The following is a 12,233-nucleotide window of genomic DNA, read 5'->3' as shown; positions in this document are numbered from 1 at the left end:
ATTTTGAATTATCAGGTAGTTCCACTGCCTTTTCTTCTACCAGAAGTTTATCTGATTCTTTATTTTCTCGCTTGCTGGAGCCATCTTGTCCTGCTGACTCCAAGTCATTAAGGTCTTATTTTCTTTATTTATTGATTGTATTTTTTTGTTTCATCCTATTTTTATCTTTTTCTTTGATGTCAGTGTGGGTAGGCTCTTGCACACCTTGTCTGGTGTGCAGGGCAGTAGCAGTCAGGGTGAGTCCATTTCTTCCTACACTGATTTGATGAGGTGGGTGAAGGTGGACCATGTGGGTGCTATTTCCTTTGGATGTTGGTCCAGAGCTGTGGGAGAATTCACAGCTCCTCACCACATGGATGGGATGTCAGACGGGGTGTGGTACAAGATTACTTCCCACCATTCAGCAATTGGTCGAGCAGTGGGAGAGGACGTGCAATGCAAGTCTGGGGTAGAGGTGTGCCTGAGTGTCAAGGATGCTCTAGCCTTGGTATCTGGGTTGGGGCCCAAGAAAAGGGAGGTAAGTGGAATATGGGGCAGAAGGGTGAGGTGTGGAAAAGCTTGTATTTCTGGTTTTCAACTGTTCTATATCCTGTTGTGAGCTCCATGAAGTTGCTTTCCCATTTTCCCTGTTTTGGGTCATTTCTGGCTGCGCTTCAAGATGGCAACAGTGTTCATATTCATTGACAGGTGACCTCCCTTCATGTCTCCCCTGGTTCTCTGTTTTCTGTCAATATCTTCTTTCACTCAGTATTTGACGTAGTTCCTTACCCCTTCATTTGATGGTAAAAGTTCCAGGATTGACGTTTGTATCTGTTTTACTTAGTTTTTTGGGTCTTTGCTACAGAGAGATGGGATGGTGCTTCTGTCTAGAGCATCATGTTGGCTGGATTCACATGATTCATTTTGTAATATGGGTATCCAGTTGATCAAATACCCATTCCTTATAAGCCTTTTTCGTCCCTATTGAATTTAATGAAACTTTTTGAATATATATGAGCATATACTGTGGTTCTGTTTCTAGACTTTGTGGTCAATTTTGTTCAACTCTGTCTAACTGTGCAGAAGCATAACAGAGTATTAATTACATTTGTTTTGTAGTAAATTCTAAATCATGTAGTGTTATTCTACCACTTTTATTTTCAAGATTATTTTAGCTGTAGGACCTTTTCATTTTAATATATATTTTAAAATCTCTTTTCTCATTTCAACTGTTCCAGTTACGCATTGATGCATAACCAACTACCCTAAAACTTAGTGGCTTAAAAAAACACATTTTCTTTTTTTTTTTTTTATATCTCACATTTTTAGTATGTTAGAAATTTAGGCAGAACTTGACTGATCAATTTTGCTCCATACAGCATGGACTTAGTTCAGCGTTTGATATTCTGCTGATGGCCTTATTACAGTGGGACTGAGATGACGTCACTCATATGAATGGTGCCCTGGCAGGAATGTCTTGAATACTGGGCTCTGCTGGATCCCTCTTCTTCTCCATGTAGACCTATGTAGAGAAGATTTCTCCAGCAAGTTTTTTAGCCTCCTAAAATGGCTACTCATTGCTCTCAGGGGGAGAAGGCAGAAGGTCCCAGGCTAGGTAAGGGCTATTCCCCCAAAGGCTCAACATTCTGTCCTAATGTAGTGATCAAGCCAGCCACAGACTTGTCCAGATTGATAAAGGTGAAGAAATTGACACCATATCTTTGGGCAGCTTTAATATAACATGAAGAAAAGCATAAGGTAGAAGATATTGTGTCCACCTTTAGAAATACAATTTATATCAGTTTACCTATGGTCACAATAACACACATACTCACACAGGCAAGGTACATTCATCCTTTTCATCAGCATATTATCCCATCATGGCATCAGCCTGTAGTTCAGGACTTCAATTTCTAAATCCATATCAGGTATGGATGAGGCTGCTTGGGTACTGTTCATTTCATACAGCTCCTAAATTTCTCTATATTTAAAGATATATGAACTGGAGTCGTGTTCTCTCTTCCACACACACAACGTACAATGGGAGGGAATTCAAGATAACCAAAATAGACACTGCTTTTCAAAAGAGTGGAAAGCGAAAGTTTATGTTGCTTCCTGTAGTCAATGAAATTATATCAATTTATTTCAAACATTAAGCCTGGCTTTAATTCTTAAAATGAAACCTATTTTGTCATGTTAGATTTTTAAAATATATGGCTGTATTTGAATTGCTAAATAATAGTTGAGACATTTTGAGGCTATGTTGATGAATTTTTACAAAATCTTGTAACTTTCTTTTTCATCTTTGCTTAAGAGTTATGCTGTGTGTAGTAAATTAGTTTGAAAGTATTTTTATTTTCTCTTGTTCCAAAAGTATTTTTTAATGAAATGCTGAGTAGAATTCATTGATAAAGCTATATATGAATGGATTTTTGGGGGGGGTAGAGTGGGGAAGAATTGTCTTATTTAAATTATCAATTAATTTAACAGATATTATGTTATTCTGATTTTAAAATTTTTGTGTGTGTGTTCCGCAAGTTGTGTTACTCAAAGGTTTCCTCCACTTCTCAGTTGGCAATAATATTGGCATACATTTGTTTATGATATCCTCTTATTATCATTTTGGAATATACAGAATCTGCAGTGATGGCCCATTTTTCTCTACCAAATCTGGCAGTTTGTTTTTCCTCTTATTTTTTAAATCCCTTTTGCTAGATGCTTATCCATTTTATTAGTCTTGACAAAAACCAACTCCTAGTTTTACATATTTTCTCTATTTTTTAATTAATATCTATAGTAATAATTTCTCTTTTATATTTACTGTTTCGATTCTACCATATCTCCAGGTTTATTTTGCTCTTTCTAGCTTCCTAAGATAGAAGCTAGTTGATTTTTAAATAATCTTTCCTATTTTCTAATATTTGCAATTCAAGCTATACATTTCTTTCTAAGCACTATCTATGATGCATCTAATAAATTTTAGTATTTTTTCATTATACTACTGTACAAAATATTTTCTAGTTTTCATTGTGATTTCTTCTTTAATCCACAGCTTATTAAGAAGTGTGTTGTTTAATTTGTAAATAATTGGGGAGTGTATATTTTTTAATCAAATTTTCTAGTTGAATATTATTATTATCAGACATATATCTATATAAGTCCTCTGAAATGTATTGTAACTTGTTCTCTACTAGAATATTGTCTATTTTGGTGAATGTTCCATGAGGACTTTGTGATAAATAGAATAGTCAAACATTTCCTTTCTCTTTTCTATTGCCATACCATCACCTTACTTTTGTCTTTAATGGTTTAATATAAAGATTTAGATTCAGATAATCATTACCCAGCATTTTATTCTACGAAGTATCTTCTCATTTTAGAATTATTATAGGGATTTTGAGTTCAGTTTTATAATCAGATTTAATGTTGAGATAATTGTATACATATTCTTCTTGCAGTATAAGTTGCTGTGATTTTTTTTTATCATTTCCTTAAAATGAATTCCAAAATGAAATTTATATCTATAATTATATTCCAATCTAAAAATATTTATTTCCATAAATTTCTTCACCATGGAATATAGGAAATTGTCAATTTAAGCACACCTTCATGGACATTGGCTAATAAAATTTTATGAAATATTAAAAAAAAAGAAGCTAGGTGTTTTGACTTGTAAATAGACACACTCATGTGATTTTTGACAATAGGGATTGATTACACAGGGAAGTTAGATAGTGGGGAAACCATCAATGCATGTAATGAATTTCATTTCTGTAAAGACAAAGCAGCCTGAAGGAGAACTGGGACATGCCACAGAATCCTTCAGCATACATTTCAAAGTGTAATTAAGATAATTTGGGGGCTGCTAGTAACAAAGATCTAAAAGAACTGTGACAATAACAAGGTAGAGTTTTGATTTTTTGTCTTAAAAGAAATACAGAGTAGGTTGATTGAATTTAGTCCCAAATGCTTATGGACACTGAATTCTTCTACTCAGTAATTATTAACTCTTGACTTCCATGTTATTTAATTTTTTTTTTTAATTTCTTTATTTTGGAGAAAGTATACTGAGCCAAAGATACAACATTTTAACAATTTCTACATGTACAATTCAGTGACCCTGGTTACATTCTTCAAATTGTGCTACCATTCTTGCTAGTTTCCTTTTCCACATTATTCCACCACAATTATCTTAAACTAACTGCCCTCTAAGTTTCCCATCCAATGTTTTGAGTCACCATTTGTAAATTTGATCTAACATAGATAATTCTTTAAAAGAGCACAATGCTTGAAGCAGAGGTAATTTACTGATTAAAATAATCTATTTTTTGGTTGACAGAAGACCTCAGGTGATACTTTTTGTTTAAGGTTTAAAGTTTAAAGATTATCTCCTGGAAAAAGTTTCTTGTGCTCACACATATAAGTTGAGTTTTTCTGCATCAACAGTGAACATGCTTAAAAGGAAACAAAGAAAAAAAAATCCCTTTTACAATAGCATCTAAAAGGATAAAATTCTTAGGAATAATTTTAGCAGGGAAGTGAAAGACTTCCACACAGAAAACTGTGAAAGAGTACTAAAAGAAATTAAAGATAACCTAAATAAACGGAAAGACATTTCATGCTCACGGATTGGAAAACTCAATATTGTCAAGATGTCAATACTACCTCAAGCAATTAATAAATTGAAGAAAATCCCCCTCAAAATTCCAACAGCCTTCTCTAGAGAAATGGAAAAAAAATCCATTCCCAAATGTGTATGGAACTGCCAAGGGCTCCAAACAGCCTAACCAACCTTGAAAAAACAACAGAAGAGGAGGACTCTCACCTCCCAATCTCTTGATTTCTATTCTTGTGGTATGACCAAGGTCACAGGATGGCTGTTAGAGCTCTGGACAACTTGCCTGAGATCTAGAGAAACATTAAGAAGGAAGGGTAAAAGGGAGTTTGGGTTCCAGTTGAATCATCTCACTTCCTGCATGCCTCACTTAATGACTTAGCTTGTATCTTATGTATCTTATAAAAAATCTTGTAGGCCACCTTAATTTTCAAAGGATGCTGGGAAATTTAATTTTTTTAAATCTGGGACAATTGCTTTCCCTGGTTATATAAGGCCTAACACTAAGGTAAAGGGGGGGAGGGCAGAAATATGAAGAAGGCTACCAGAACTCTACAATTTCTACAAATTTTCTTTCTTTTTATGCCCATTTCCAAAAGGTAGAATTTCCTCCTCTCACAGGAACAGAGTTCCTTGAAATTTTGTGTAAAAAGAAACAGTTGGTGATGTTTTCCTCAGAAAGTGCTGTGTGATAAGACTTAGAATTCCTAGATTTTCAAGGTATTCCCTTAAATGTTTTATACTTCTTTTTTTTTAATGTTCAATATAGATTTTACCATTTTGCCTGTCTGTAACTCTTCTGTGACAAACTCAAGACTCTTACTGCTAGGGTGATATGTTCGTTTCCTAGGGCTGCCATAACAAAATTCTGCAAAGTAGGTGGCTTTAAACAACAGAAAGTTAGTCTCAGTTCTGGATCCACACGTTCAGCATCAGGGTGTCAACTTTGTTGATTCCTTCTGAGGCTTTGATGGAGATCTGTTCTACTCCTCTCTCCCACCTCCTAGTAGCTCCAAGAATTCCTGAGTTGCTACAGCAGCATCATATTTCATCCTTCATCTGTCTGTCTTTGTCTCTGTGTGTCTTCTCTTTTATAAGAGCACCAGTGTGACCCACCCTACTCAAACAAAATCTCATATTAATCTAATTGATAACATCTTCATAGACCCTATTTACAAAAAAGAAGCACATTCACAAGTATAGGGGTTTGAACTTCAACTTATGTTTGTGAGGAACACAACTCAATCCATAAGAGGTGAGAACCCTGCTTTACATGCATTTGAATTAAGCTTTCAATGATTTGTTCTGAAATTAACTTCTTGGTCCAGTGGGAGTAGTTCAGACGTCATGTGCAAAGGTATAACTTAAAATTACACATTCAACAGGTTTGCCTATTTTGAAGGCTATGATTTAAAAAAGAGAATTGTTACGTATTCAAATTCTTCACATTCTGGACTCTTCCCTTTGGATGGTTTGACCTCAGGTTATACTTTCGTGATTTTTCTCCCCTGAGTACCTGGTCCTGTAAATCCTGTTCTATGTGGGTAATTATTCTTGTAGCATCTCTGGAGATGCAGAACCTACTCTCAAAATTATGATTAAGGTCCCAATGAGTTTAATGATGGAAGAGTAACCCTTTGAGATGCATCACTTAAATGACTCAGCAATATTTTTTTTGTATTTCAAATGTAAATAAAAGGTCCAAAGACTCTTAGGTCACCACAGAGAGTGCTTATCTATCTGAGTATTTCCATGACTGTTTCAGGAACTGAGATGTCAGACTCAAAGTGTAACAAAATATGAAAATGAAATTATTCTCCATCCTTCAGGTAAACCAAAGTTTAACTATGGAAGAAATCAGGCCAGTATAACAGATTGAGAATCAAAATGTTGTAAATGCTATTTCACTTCTAAACCACAAAATGCAAAATATTTTTCTAAATTATTTACAGTTCTCTCTCCCACAAAATTTACTTTGTATTGATTTATTTTTAACTTCATACACTTATTGAACATTTGATTTTTTTAGGACAAATTAGGCAAGCATTGGTTTTTATGACTCTCTTCGTTTATAATGAAGATTCAGACTTCTTTTGGTTAGAGGACTTTTTTGATATTTGTATTAGGAGTCCCAATAATTTAAAAGGTAACAATTTTATGAAAGATTGAGAGGAGACAGACTTCCCGAAGCATGGAGAGTTTGGATAGAGAGGAACACTTCTAGTTCAGGTGATGGTGCACGTACTGTCTTACTGTCTGTGTTCACAGAGATGGCATCAGTGTATGAGGCTGTTATCTTTTAGGACAAGGGAGAAGGCACAACAATCCAGAACTTGGACTGAATGACTGTTTCCTTATGCAGGTAACCAAGGAAGTGTCTTGACACATAAGAGTCTTCACTGAGGTTTATATTATGCAGGAGTACATTGCTAGTGTGACTTGGAAAGTCATAGTCTTTTAAAAGTTCTCTTGAGTGATTCTGATAATCAGCTGTATTAGAGAACCTTTGTGGTCAATAAAAATATGGGGATTGACTTAATTCTGTGTTACTTGTTTGGGTATGTTCATACTGTAAAGATCTAGAGTATATTTACCTCCTCTAACATCAACACTCTTAGAAACTAATTTCAAGGCGAGTATTTGGGGGTTATTTTAATGGACAGAGATTTGTAAATCTCATAAAAGATCAACAGAAGTTCTCAGTAATCTGTTAATAATTAGAGTATGGTGTAAATCTGTAAACTTTGAATGAGTGACTTTCAAAGACCTAAAATAATACTTATCCAAGCAGGTTATTACTTCAATTCATAGGAGTGATAGGTTGGGTAAGAAAAAAAAAAAGGACTGAAATTGATCAGTAGACCTAGCAAATAGAAGGTGTTTTTATGAAGAAGAACAGAGAACTGGGTTGCTTGCTTTAAAAAAGTAGAGTAGAAGTGTTAATAATTTAAACAATGAGGATACTATACTGTGTAAATATAGTGAGGAAAATTGTTACTGTAGGAAATGGAGGAGACAATTACAGGAGGAAGAGTGACAAAAAGAATGGGATTTAGTGTACACACAGAGGTTTTAGCCATAAAAAAGAAAAAAGCTTTTTCTTTTAGCCATAGAAACAGAAAATCCATGGATTGTGAAGAAGTCCAGCAGAATTATTGTGTTAGATAGTGAAGTAATTGTCAACAGAGATTTGAAGAGTAACTAGATATCATTACTAGGACTATTCTAAGAGATAGCAGGGCTGGTTAATATTGATGGTATTTATGATATAGTTTTGTGTGAGTGTGTGTGTGTGCATGTGTGTGATCTTTTTCTTCTTTTCCTTGGGATCTCTTCTCTCATCTCTTTCACTCCTGCACACACAGCACCAGTAAAAAAGTAAACTGTTTACAACAAAAATTGAATCTTTCCATGTTTTATTCATGCTCATGTAATTATTTCTGTTTTATAATAGTATTATATGTACTTTTATGCTTATTTCTATGTTCCTCAGCAGTACTTTGTCAGTACCAGTTTTCAAAATTGTGAAATATGTCCATTGGGGATTTCAGTTATTAGTTAAAAAGATTCTGCCATTCCTAGAATGTAGAAAATGATCGCATTTACTAACATGAAATTGAGTATTAAGTAAATCTTCCTTTATTTTTATGTTAAAACTTTATTCTATTTATATTTTATTTTTATACATAGCATTAACCATGTATACACAATTTTATTTTCTACCAGATGTGGCAAGTTAGAGTGGTAACTCTATTTATTTCATAATCTGCTCCTTTCCCCTATGCTTCTAATTACTTTTTTGTCTTTTGTTATTTGATAAGATCACTGAGGTCATGGACCATATTTTAACCAGCCTTGTATTTTTAAAATATTGTACAGGGCTGAAACATAATAAATCATAATGCCTATTTATTGAATGAATAAACAGATTTTCTGGGTATTTCATAAAGTCACTAGTCATTATAATTATATGTAAATATGTCCTGAACTCTGAAATAAGGACACATAGAAGAACATATGGAACAAAGGAAAAATGTGACTGAGTTTATCCTCTTGGGGTTCACTCAGAGCCTCCAGGGTCAGAAAATATTATTTGTTGTGTTCTTGCTCATCTATATTGTGACAATAGTGGGCAACATACTTATTGGCATGACTGTAGTGGTCAACCCAACATTGGATATCCCTATGTACTTCTTTCTTGGCTACTTATCATGGATGGATGCTGTTTATTCTACTGCAGTTACTCCAAGTATGATTATAGGCTTACTCTATGAAAAAAAAAAATTACTCTATGAAAGAAGAAGACTATTTTTTTCCAAGCTTGCCTGGCCCAGCTTTTTGCAGAACACTTATTTGGTGGTTTTGAGGTTTTACTTCTGATGGTCATAGTCTATGACCACTATGTGGCTATCTGCAAACCCTTGCATTCTATGACCGTCATGAACCAACTGGTATGTGTTCTGCTGCTGCTAGTGACCTGGGTTGGAGGGTTTCTGCATGTTATACTTCATCTTCTCTTTGTTTATAATCTTCCCTTCTGTGGTCCCAATGTCATTGACCACTTCTGCTGTGACACGTACCCCTTATTAAAACTTGCCTGCACTGACATCTATGCCATTGGTCTCACTGTGATTGTCATTTATGGGGCAATATGTGTGTTATGTGTGGTCATTTTTATGCTATTACTCATCTCCTATGGAGTCATTCTGCAGTCCCTGAGGAAACTTAGGAAGAGAAGCACCAAGCCTTATCCACCTATGGCTCCCACATTACCGTGGTGGTCCTGTTCTTTGTCCCTTGTATTTTTCTGTATCTGAAACCTCCTTCACCTTACCAATCGATAAATTCTTGAGTGTGTTTTGCACTGTTTTTACCCCTATGTAAAATCTCTTAATCTATACTCTGAGAAACGCAGAGATGAAAAATGCCATGAAAAAGCTTGGGACCAGAAAAAGAAAATGAGGTCTTAAACAAATGCACCACCTACTTTCGATAAAAAACTGTCCCTACCAGGAAAACAAAACAAAACACTGAAATCCACTGCCATCCAGTCAGTTCCAGGAAGGCTGCATGTAATTATTTAATTGTAGTAAATATTTCCTCACTTCATCATGATTGTGCATGATGAGAAACATTTATTAGGATGCTTCCAATGATTTTTTTGAAAATATATTTTAAAGAGTTTCATTTCCTGGGAAAATATACGTACTTTTTTGGTGTAGAATAATTCTGTTGAGTCTATAGATTTATGTTGCATGTGATGACTTATGCTGCAGCTAGTGCCAGAAATTTATTTTAGTTAATAGAAGAGTCTCTCATGTCTCTTTCTTAAATAAATCTAATCCTCTTTCACAATTAATAGTGTTCATGGCTGATTTTAGATTAACACATTTTAAAATATGACATAAAATTATGTTTCACTCCACCCCATACAGAGATACCTCATATTACATTAGAATTTTATATTTTTATTTTTGTATCTGCAAGATCTTTTAAATATGTAGTTTTCCATATATTGGTTAGCATGTTAAGGTTTATAGAAAAAATGCTTCAGAATTCTAAATTAATCGTAAAGAGGCTAAACATACAAAAAGAATGTGAATGAACAAGGCAGATAGGCAGAAAAATGATTCAACCTTGCTCTTCTTTTCCCAATTGGGAAATCATCTCCTCAAGTGGAGCAGCTTTGTTTGGTGTTATATTTTCATACAGATGATGCATTCATCTTCCAACATCTTTTAAAATATCTGATGAAGCCTTTCTCATTTTTCAATATCCCATCTCCTTCTTGCTCATAGTGTTTCACGGTCTTCTAAAAGATCCTAAACCAAAAAAATAAAAACCTACGTGTTGCCAATTTTGGCTCATAGTAAGCCCATACGATAGGGTAGAATTGCCCCATAGGGTTTCCAAGAAGTGCCTCTTGGAATCAAACTGCCTACCTTTTGGTTAGCAGCTTTAGCTCTTAAACACTATGCCACCAGTGTTTCCAAAAGGACCTAGACCCTGCCTTTCACATGGAAAATTAACAAAACCCATAATCAATGATCTTCAAGTATACACTTCAGAATTCGGCACTGGATTACTTTGCATGATTTCATTGTCAAGAAAGATACTGACCATTCATGCTGTTTCCATTCTCACATCTCTTCTTACAGGAAAGCAGATTATTCGGTGAAAAAGAGATTGGAATATATTGTTTTATTTGACAGAGGCCTCATTCATTACATTTTAGTGAGCATATCTTTTTTGAACCGGGCTTAAAATATTATCTACACCTGTTATAGTAGGAAACTTGTGGTCAAACATACTCGTGGTCCCTGCGTTCCCTATTTAGTCTTATTTTATGATGGTTTAATGTGATGATAGGGATTGGATCCATTTCACAGTAAAGCACACTGTATGCGTGACTTTGTATCCTGGTATTTATCTCCAGTATTATTCCATGGCTATTCCTTATACCATCTCAACCCTTCCTAACACTATTCATCAAATAATATCAAACATTTGTTTGGACTGAGTTAACATAACTACATCCTCCACTTTTGGTTATTCAGTAGATTTTCAAATTTGCATAGTTATGTAAATGATGAGATAAGAATCTAGTTGATTATCTATTTATGTTCACAATTTATAAGTTACCTGACGATGGAAAAGTTAATTATTTTTGTGCTCTCTCTTTCTTGTGCAATGTGTGGGGTATAGAATTCACCCCAGAAACTTTGTAAATTATTTATATTTTTGAATTCTCAATCTATTTGAATCAGAATTTTTAGTGATGAATTTTGATGAACTCTTCATATATTACATATATGTACCAGTTTTCCTTAATATTTGCTACAAATGTTTATCTTACCACGTTTTTCATATTATGAGTGTTTTTACATACAGATGTTCTATTTAAAAATTCTTTTACTTTTTGAATTCTTCATTTACTTATACTTGGAGAATTCCATTCTCTTTCATTGACTTTATACATTTTAATCTTTTTTTTGTTTTGCTTTGTTTTGTAAGTAACTTTTCAAATAATTCTGTTTTCAACCCATCTAGAATTTATTTTTATTTGTGGAAAGAGAATATCTACACCTACTTTCTCCAAATTGGTAACATATTTTGCCCGTAGAGCTTATTAATTATTTTAAGTACAAATTTAATTTTTTCTGTTAACATGTTGTCTTATGCATCTTTAAAAGAATTAACCTTGTCGTCTACTTTTTTTTTGGTTTATTTCTCTGCCACTAAAACGCACCCTTTCAGTAATCAAATATTTTTAATGTTATTTATACCTGTTCCCCCTCCCCAAAGAAGAAACCAAATCCATTGCCATCAAGTTTATTCTGACTCCTAGCTACTGTATAGGACAGAGCAGAACTGCTCCATAGAGTTTCCAAGGAGCAGCTGGTGGATTCAAAATACTGACTCTTGGGTTAGCGGCTGAGCTGACTACCATGCCACACACTTCTATTTAAGAACTCTTTTTTGAAAGCAAAAATTTTGTTTTTCTTTCAGGAAGTTAGCATTGCATTCATATCACTAAGCAACAGAAATGGAAATCTTGCCAGAGGTTTCATTTGCTCTGAAAATTATACTTATGAATGTGATATACTTCCCCTGAGCCACAACCCTGGATATACATCTG

General features: G+C 34.3%; 1 pseudogene; it reads left to right on the top strand.

Annotated features, from left to right (window-relative positions):
* The first annotated feature begins 265 nt into the window (after positions 1 to 265).
* LOC100663394 (olfactory receptor 4A47-like) lies at positions 266 to 9,556 on the top strand (annotated as a pseudogene).
* Positions 9,557 to 12,233: the final 2,677 nt, after the last annotated feature.

The sequence above is a fragment of the Loxodonta africana genome, chromosome 7 (genome assembly GCF_030014295.1).
Source record: "Loxodonta africana isolate mLoxAfr1 chromosome 7, mLoxAfr1.hap2, whole genome shotgun sequence".
NCBI classification, from domain to species: domain Eukaryota; kingdom Metazoa; phylum Chordata; class Mammalia; order Proboscidea; family Elephantidae; genus Loxodonta; species Loxodonta africana.
The sequence above is the reverse complement of the archived record's forward strand: the minus strand, read 5'-3'. Positions and strand labels throughout refer to the sequence as shown.